Source organism: Kryptolebias marmoratus, linkage group LG21, assembly GCF_001649575.2.
Source record: "Kryptolebias marmoratus isolate JLee-2015 linkage group LG21, ASM164957v2, whole genome shotgun sequence".
Taxonomy (NCBI): Eukaryota; Metazoa; Chordata; class Actinopteri; order Cyprinodontiformes; family Rivulidae; genus Kryptolebias; species Kryptolebias marmoratus.
This window is the reverse complement of record NC_051450.1, coordinates 9,844-17,975: the sequence shown is the minus strand read 5'-3', so window position 1 is coordinate 17,975 and position 8,132 is coordinate 9,844. Positions and strand designations below refer to the sequence as shown.

The window sequence follows — 8,132 nt, the reverse complement described above, 5'->3', positions numbered from 1 at the left end:
CCCCCCCCCCCCCTCAACAGACGCCACCTGGCGGCCGAGCAGAGGACGAGGGCTGGGAGTCCTGAAAATCCCTAATGAGGGAACCCAGGAGCGTTCCTCCGGACCATAGCCATCCCAGTCGACGAGGGATGGCTATTAAGTGCAGAAGTGTTGTTGAGAGCAGCAATGGTGTCATTCCAGATCTTACGGCTTCTACGAATGTGGTTCTGCACTGAGGTGACCGAGATGTTAGTTTCTTCAGAGGACAGGAGTGGTGGTTGATACCCTAGCACAAACGGGGAGAGGCCTGTGGCTGCAGAGATGTAACTGTTGTGCGCATACTCTACCCATGGAAGGTACTGGGCCCAATCGTCGGGGTTAGTAGAGGTCAGACATCGCAGGGTAGCCTCTAGCTCCTGATTCATGCGCTGCGTCTGTCCGTTGGTTTAGGGTGTTAACCGGATGTGAGTGACACCTTGGAGCGGAGCGGAGCAGAATTGGCGCCAGACCTGTGAGACAAACTGGGGACCACGGTCCGAGAGGATCTCTTGATGGATTCCATGAAATTTAAACACATGTTTTATCAGTAACATGGCCGTCTGGGCGGCAGTAGGTAGTTTATGGAGTGGAACGAGATGGCAGGCTTTGGAGAAATGGTCGACGATGGTTAGAATGGTGGTCATACCTTTAGAGGTTGAGAGTCCGGTAACAAAGTCAACGGTGATATGAGACCATGGTCGTTTGGGTACGGGCAGCAGTTGAAGAAAACCAGTGGGAGGATGGTTCGAAGACTTATTTCTGGAGCAGACTGAACAAGCTGCGACATACTCCCTTTCATCCCTGTGTATTGACCCCCACCAAAACCTTCAAATTATCAGCCCAAAAGTGCGACTGATTCCAGGGTGACCGGAGAACTTGGAGGCATGTACCCACTGGAGAAAACGTGATCGAACAGACGATGGTACGTACAGTTTCTCTGGTGGACAGGATTCAGGGGTAGGTTCGACTGTGTTGTGCTTGGCGAATGATGTCTTTGATCTCCCAGGTGACCACCCCCACTGTGCAACTGGGGGGAAGGATTGAAGCTGGAGCTTCTTCGGAATCATCTGAGGAGTAGACTCGGGAAAGAGCATCTGGCTTTATATTCTTAGACCCTGGGCAGTACGAAATGGACAGGTTAAAACGAGAAAAGAACAGAGACCAACGTGACTGGCGCAGGTTGGGCCTCTTAGCACATTGGAGATATGATAGGTTCTTATGATCTGTCCAAACCAAAATGGGGTGCTCAGCTCCCTCCAGCCAATGTCACCAGCTTGATTGCCAGGAGTTCCCTGTCCCCCACGTCATAATTCCTTTCGGCCGAAGAGAGTCTGCCGGAGAAATAGGCAGAAGGGTTGTTGAGAAAAACGAAGTTTAGTATTCACTCCTTTCAGAGGAATCTCACCTGACCACTTAGTTTCTCTCATCTTTGATGTTGCAGAAATGACGGACACACAAAACGAGTCCAAAGCAGAGGTTTAAAAAACAAACATACATTTATTTAAACACCAACACGAAGCAACAGCAACACGTTCCCAGTTGTGTCTGAAGTAATAACCCCTTTACTTCTTTTTATACTATAAAGCATACTATCATATCATGATGTTCTGGAACCTTTCGCCTCCCTCACCCCACAGACACACTGTTCTTAGCAATTATTCCATCATAAGCTAATAGTGACCTTATTTCAGCAATCAAATCATTTTAGTGACATCGAAGTTTGTTCACATTTTATCGTAACCTACTTTTAACAATCAAATGATTTTAGCAATATCCAAGTTTGTTTTTATTCTATCATTGACTAAGCATAACCTTATTTCTTAGCAATCAAGTAAACATGACCTCATTTCTTAGCAACCAAAGTATCTTGATTATATTGTACAGTTTGAACTACATTACCATTTAGTATTTATCCAAGCTTTACATGTTTGCACCTTTGTGAGATAACGTGTTTCATGCACGTTATAAAGCTGTAATGAGTTTAACAGAAATGAGAAATGAAAAAGGACCATAATTAACAGGGTGAAGCTTATGGTCATCATGATCGGTGGTCTGGGAGAGCACTGCTCCAACCCCAGTATTGGAGGCATCAACCTCCACCCCAAACTGCTTCTTGGGATCAGGTTGGACAAGTATGGGCGCCTGTGCAAACTGGGACTTGAGCTCAGCGAAGGCGGTGTCAGCTTGAGGGGTCCAGGCAAACACCTACTTGGTTGAAGTAAGGCCAGTAAAGGGAGATGCAGCTTGGCTATAGTTGCGTATAAATCTTTGGTAGAAGTTAGCAAACCCTATCAATCGTTGTAGTTGTTTTCGGGTCTCGGGTTTGGGCCAATCTAGTACTGTCCTTATCCTCTGATGCCCTTACCTGTCCGCCCTCAAGAATGTATCCCAGGAAGGTTACTGACTGACGGTGGAACTCACACTTCTCTCCCTTTTTATGTACAGCCTGTTATCAAGAAGCCGTTGGAGGACCAAGCGGACGTGTCTTCGGTGTTCAACGAGGGACTTAGAGTAAATCAGGATGTCATCTAGGTAGACAAACATGAAAACATTAATAAAATCTCTGAAAACATCATTTACAAGAGCCTGGAAAAAGGCAGGCGCGTTGGACAAACCAAAGGGCATGACTAGATATTCGTACTGCCCCATGGGGGTTTTAAATGCAGTCTTCCACTCGTCGCCCTCTCTAATATGGAGAAGGTGATAAGCGTTTTTGAGATCTAGCTTGGTGAAAATGGTTGCGTCTTGAACTGGCTCGAAGGCGGAAGATAACAATGGTAATGGGTACTTATTCTTTATTGTGATCTGGTTTAAACCTCTGTAGTCTATGCAGGGCCGTAGGGACCCATCCTTCTTTCCCACAAAGAAAAATCCTGCGCCTAATGGGGAAGACGAAGTGCAGATTATGCCAGTTGCGAGAGATTTATTTATGTAATCCTCCATAGCATTTCGTTTGGCTCTGGAAATATTGTATAGTCTGCTATTGGGTAATGGGGCACCAGGCAGGAGGTCAATGGCACAGTCGTAAGGCCTGTGAGGTGGCAGAGCTAACGCTCTGTCTTTACTGAAAACTGTAGATAAATCATTGTACTCACTGGGAACAGAGGATACGTCTGGTGGGTCAACCTCTGCTTGTTCTGTCGGGGAAGTCATAACCGGGACGGCGGAATGAAGGCAGGTGGAGTGACACTTGGTGGACCAGGACTCTATCTTGGCTTCGGCCCACTTTATATGAGGGTTGTGTGCGAGTAACCAGTCGAAACTCAAAACTATGGAGGAGCTGGATGCGGGAAAAACAAAGAAAGTACTCTCTTCGGTGTGATTACCTGAGATTAATAAACCTAACGACTTGGTACGGTGGGTGATTTGAGGCAGGTTCTTTCCATCCAGGGCTGAAACTCTGAGAGAGATTGAAAGTAGTTTGACCGTGATAGCTAGATGCTTGACTCTTTCAGAGTTGATGAGGTTTTGTTCGCACCCCGAGTCGATGAGGGCTGACAGGGGAAAAGACTCGTTATTGTTGAACAGGGTGACAGGAATGATGATACGGGATTTAGTTAATGATTGTGACTCCGGCAGTCATCCCGTCTTTACTGCCGGACCTGCGGGTTTAAACGAACGGGACAGTTAGTGATAAAGTGGTTGGGCTTACCACAATAGAGACAGAGTCGAGAACGCATCCTTTTCTGGCGTTCTTCTGCCGTTGGGCGTGTGTGTCCCAGTTGCATTGGTTCAGGTTCTGGAGCTGAGGAAGATGTCGGTGAAAGCTGAACAGAAGACTGATTACCTGGTAAATGGCTTGCACTTATATAGCGCTTTATCTAGTCCAAGGACCCCAAAGCGCTTTACACTACAATCATTCACCCATTGGTGAGCTACATTGTAGCCACAGCTGCCCTGGGGCGGGCTGACAGAGGTGAGGCTGCCATCACACCGGCGCCACCGAGCCCTCTGACCACCACCAGTAGGCAGGGCGGGTGAAGTGTCTTGCCCAAGGACACAACGGCTGAGACAGCCAGAGTGGGGGTTCGAACCAGCAACCCTCCGATCACAAGACAAACCCCTACCTCCTGAGCCACTGCCGCCCCCTACCTGTTTGAGAAACCCATGGAGAAAAGGTTCAGCGAGACCGTTTTCCTGCTCTGGAGCGAATTCGGTTATCCAACCTTATTGTTAAGCTTATGAATTCGTCTAGAGACTCTGGTTCATCTAGAGGTGCTAGTTCATCTTTAATTTGTTCACTTAACCCGTGAAAAAAGGCGCTTTTAAGTGCAGTGGCGTTCCAACCAGAAATGGCAGCTTTGTATTTTAATTTCTATTCTCTGTGCTACAGGGAGCCAGTGTCGGGACTTTAAAACCAGGGTGATGTGCTCTACTTTTGTGGTCTTAGTGAGAACACGAGCAGCAGCATTTTGGATCAGCTGCAGCTGTCTGGTTGATTTTTTTGGCAGACCTGTGAAGACACTGTTGCAGTAATCAAGACGACTAAAGATGAACGTGTGCATAATTTTTTCTAGATGTTGTTGTGACATTAATCTTTTAATTCTGGAGATGTTCTTCAGGTTGTAAAAAGCCAACTTTGTAACTGTTTTTNCAGGTGATAGAAGGCCGACTTTGTAACTGTTTTTATGTGTCCCTTAAGGTTCAGGTCTGAGTCCATTACTACAACCAGGTTTCGGGCCTGATCACTAGTTTTTAGCTGTAATACCTGAAGCTGCGCGCTGACTCTTGATCGCTCCTCTTTAGGTCCAAAGATAATAATTTCAGTCTTGTTACTGTACAACTGAAGAAAGTTTTGGCACATCCACGCAGTGATTTGTTCTAAGCATCTGTTCAGTGCTAGGATAGGTTCAGAGTCACCTGGTGACATCGTAATATAGAGCTGTGTATCATCTGCATAGTTATGGTAACTAATATTATTACTTGTTATAATCTGGGCTAGTGGGAGCATGTAGATATTAAATAGAAGGGGTCCCAGGATTGAACCTTGGGGTACTCCACATGTGACTTCTGTTCGCTCTGAGGAGAAGTTGCCTATTGATACAAAGAAGTTCCTGTTGTTTAGGTAGGATTTGAACCAGCTGAGTGCTGTGTCTGAGAGTCCAACCCAGCTCTCCAGTCGCTCTAATAATATATCATGGTCAATAGTGTCAAATGCTGCGCTAAGGTCCAGTAGAACCAACACTGTGGTTCTTACACAGTCTGTATTTATGTGGACATCATTGAACACTTTGACAAGGGCAGTCTCAGTGCTGTGGTGAGCACGGAAACCAGACTGAAAGATGTCAAAGCGGTTGGTCGTTGTTAAGAAGCTTTAAAAGAAATAAAGACACCTTTCTCCACCTCTGTTGCTAGGTGACATTAGGGAGTAATGTGACATGAGCGGTGTCTGAGACTGAAATTGTAAAATACTTTAACCAGCAACGTCACACAGGGCTATAGCCCCAGGACTATCAAACTTCCCAATCTTTACAAAAATGCCACACCAGGTCAGGGCAATAAAGAGAGGTGGGTCATTAATCTGAAAATTATTTTTTTGTTTTCACAAAAGTTAAAAAGTAGACCTACGGAAAAAAAAAATAGAATCTGGACATAAACAACAGATCACACACTGCATCTGTTACACAGCTTATCTATTGCACATTACCCCCTCAACACTCAATGGATATATTCAAACCCAATTAAGAACTAAATAAAGCAAAACAAATAAAACACTGCAAACCAAACAGTAAGCAAAAACAAACATACAAAGCAAACAATAATTAATAAGATAGAAACAAAACATGCAGGCAAATGACAAACTAAATCTGCATACAAAGAAAAACAGCGTCAGCAAATAAACGTGCAATAAAATTACAAAAAGACTCACCATGAGCAGGTTGAACCCTTACCTAAATAAAAATAAATTATTAATTGGGTAGATTACAATCCAGTTGAAAACTGCATAAAGCAGCAGAACTGGGACAAAACAACGGCTCCTCCAGCAGGAGGTGGCGGCGGTCTCAACGTAACTGCGCACACCTTGCGGCACGCACCTGATAGTCAGGTGAACACACCCGAATGCCGCAGGAGGAGCTGAAGAAGATTTACGGCCCAGTACCGCAACAACCCAGGATCTAAATGTCAGCCATGGCACAAAGCCCAAAACAAGCTGGACAATGAAATCACTTAACCCGGTGAAAACCCAAAGCCCACGACACATGCCCGACCACACGCACTCCAGAGAGCAGGAGGGAGCCCACACAACCCAACCGCGGTCCTGAACCCAAGACAGGCATGATTTCATAAACCAGTCTAAAAGTCAGAAAAAGGGGAACCACAAAAACTAACCTGGACACGATGATGGCAAGCACACTGTTTGGAGAAGGCACTGCAACAACATGCTGTCACCACAAAGCCCTGTAAGAACGGAGTGTGTGAGCTTTAAAGGCTATGCTGGTGCCACCCACCACTCACCTTAAAAGCGAATCTATACTGATCTGCCACAGTAAGATAACAAAACACTGTATTATATTAATTAAGAACTTCCAGCATCCCAGTTTCCACTAGCATAACTTTTTTTTATCTTGACAGATTACAGCTGAACTCAGGCCTTCCTGCGGAACAGATAAGCTTGTAAGGAAAGGCCTTGAGCACACGGAAAGTTTAATATTTTAACACTCTGAAACTACATAAATATTAAGCAAATCTAATAATTGTTATCTCCTGAAACACTCAAACAACATAATGTGAGCTATGGCACATTATTTTGGAGATATTATGACATTATGCTTTAATGATATATCATCAAAAAAAGGCTATAAAAGATCAAAACCCTTCACTACAAATACAATCACAGTTAAAATAGACCAGGAGGAAATACAGAAAGTCAGTGAGGTCTAGTTTTTAGGTGTTTTTTGGACTAGAAATTAAAATCTGATAAACTAAATAAAAACAAAGCAAGACAAATCTTAAGTGTTTTTGACAGATAAGACACTGAATAACCCTACTAATAGCTAAACTGTTCATGCATGCTATGGAATTTTCACATTTATCCTTTTTTGTGTTTTTATTAGCTACTACAAGTTTTAGATAATGTAATTTTAAAAGATTTAATTACTTAGACACTAATCTGTAATTTTGCAATTTTGATCTTATAAATTTGATGTTATCTTTTTTATGTTTTATTCTGATATTACAAGATGCCTAGTTAAGGTACTTATTAGTGATGATTTGTTATGATTATTACCTCCACCAAGGAGGTTATGTTTTCAGTAGTGTCTGTCTGTCTGGCCCCTCTACCCACCCGTGCAACTACTGTAACCACATCTCTGGAATCTGACTCATTAAAAATCTTTAAATAACTAACTTAAAGGCTTGCAATTGTATCATTTCCTTTGGTCTAATATTAGTTCTAGCACAACTATGAATGCAAAGTCTATAAAATTGTTCTTGTGACTAATATATGCAACAGTCTGCATACAGTACACGAGTCACTATTTGAAGCAAGTGCAAAAGCAGACAAAAAACCTCCCAAAGGCCATACTTTACTTTATTTTTTATTGCAAAAATTTCAAAACAAAAATTCTCTGCATTTTCTTGATTGATAAATAAAATATTTTAAGTGCACTCATAACAATATAACTATAAAATTATATATTCATTCACATAGATACAATTTTACATTTTACTAACATTTTTACATTTTACTAACATTTTAAAAGGATAGATACCTGATTATATAAAAAAAAATAATTCTAATTTCCACCTTCAGTCCTTCCCTGGAGAGGTTGATGTAATGATTAACAGACCATAAATTGGTTAAAAGCCAGTATATTAACTACTAACAGTACTAATATTTCTATATAATTTAGTAAAAACAAGGCTACATGATACTGTTTAAACTGACTTAAAGAGAGCAAATACAATATTGTATTTTGTAACTAACATAACATGTATAACTGTACAGTCAAATTAAAGTAAAGTATATTAACAACATCACCCTATAGTAATGAAAACAGCTTTAGAACATTATAAAGACAAAAGATAAAAACAAGAACAAGTAACTTCTCGAAACCTAAACTTTTTACTCACTTCTAACATCGAACAGCTATCCTGGCTCTTCCTAAGCTGAA

General features: G+C 42.5%; 1 protein-coding gene across 5 annotated transcripts in view; it reads left to right on the top strand.

Moving 5' to 3' along the window:
• LOC108248836 overlaps positions 1 to 8,132 on the top strand; it is a 16,154-nt gene that overhangs the window by 3,607 nt on the left and 4,415 nt on the right. Inside the window, exon 1 of one of the 5 annotated variants that reach the window (XM_025011008.2) lies at positions 2,465 to 2,550. The exons of the other annotated variants lie outside the window; for them this stretch is intronic. The gene's annotated coding sequence lies outside the window, so the exon portion shown is untranslated. Of the gene's footprint in view, positions 1 to 2,464; positions 2,551 to 8,132 lie in introns of those variants that run through there. 5 annotated transcript variants of the gene reach the window in all.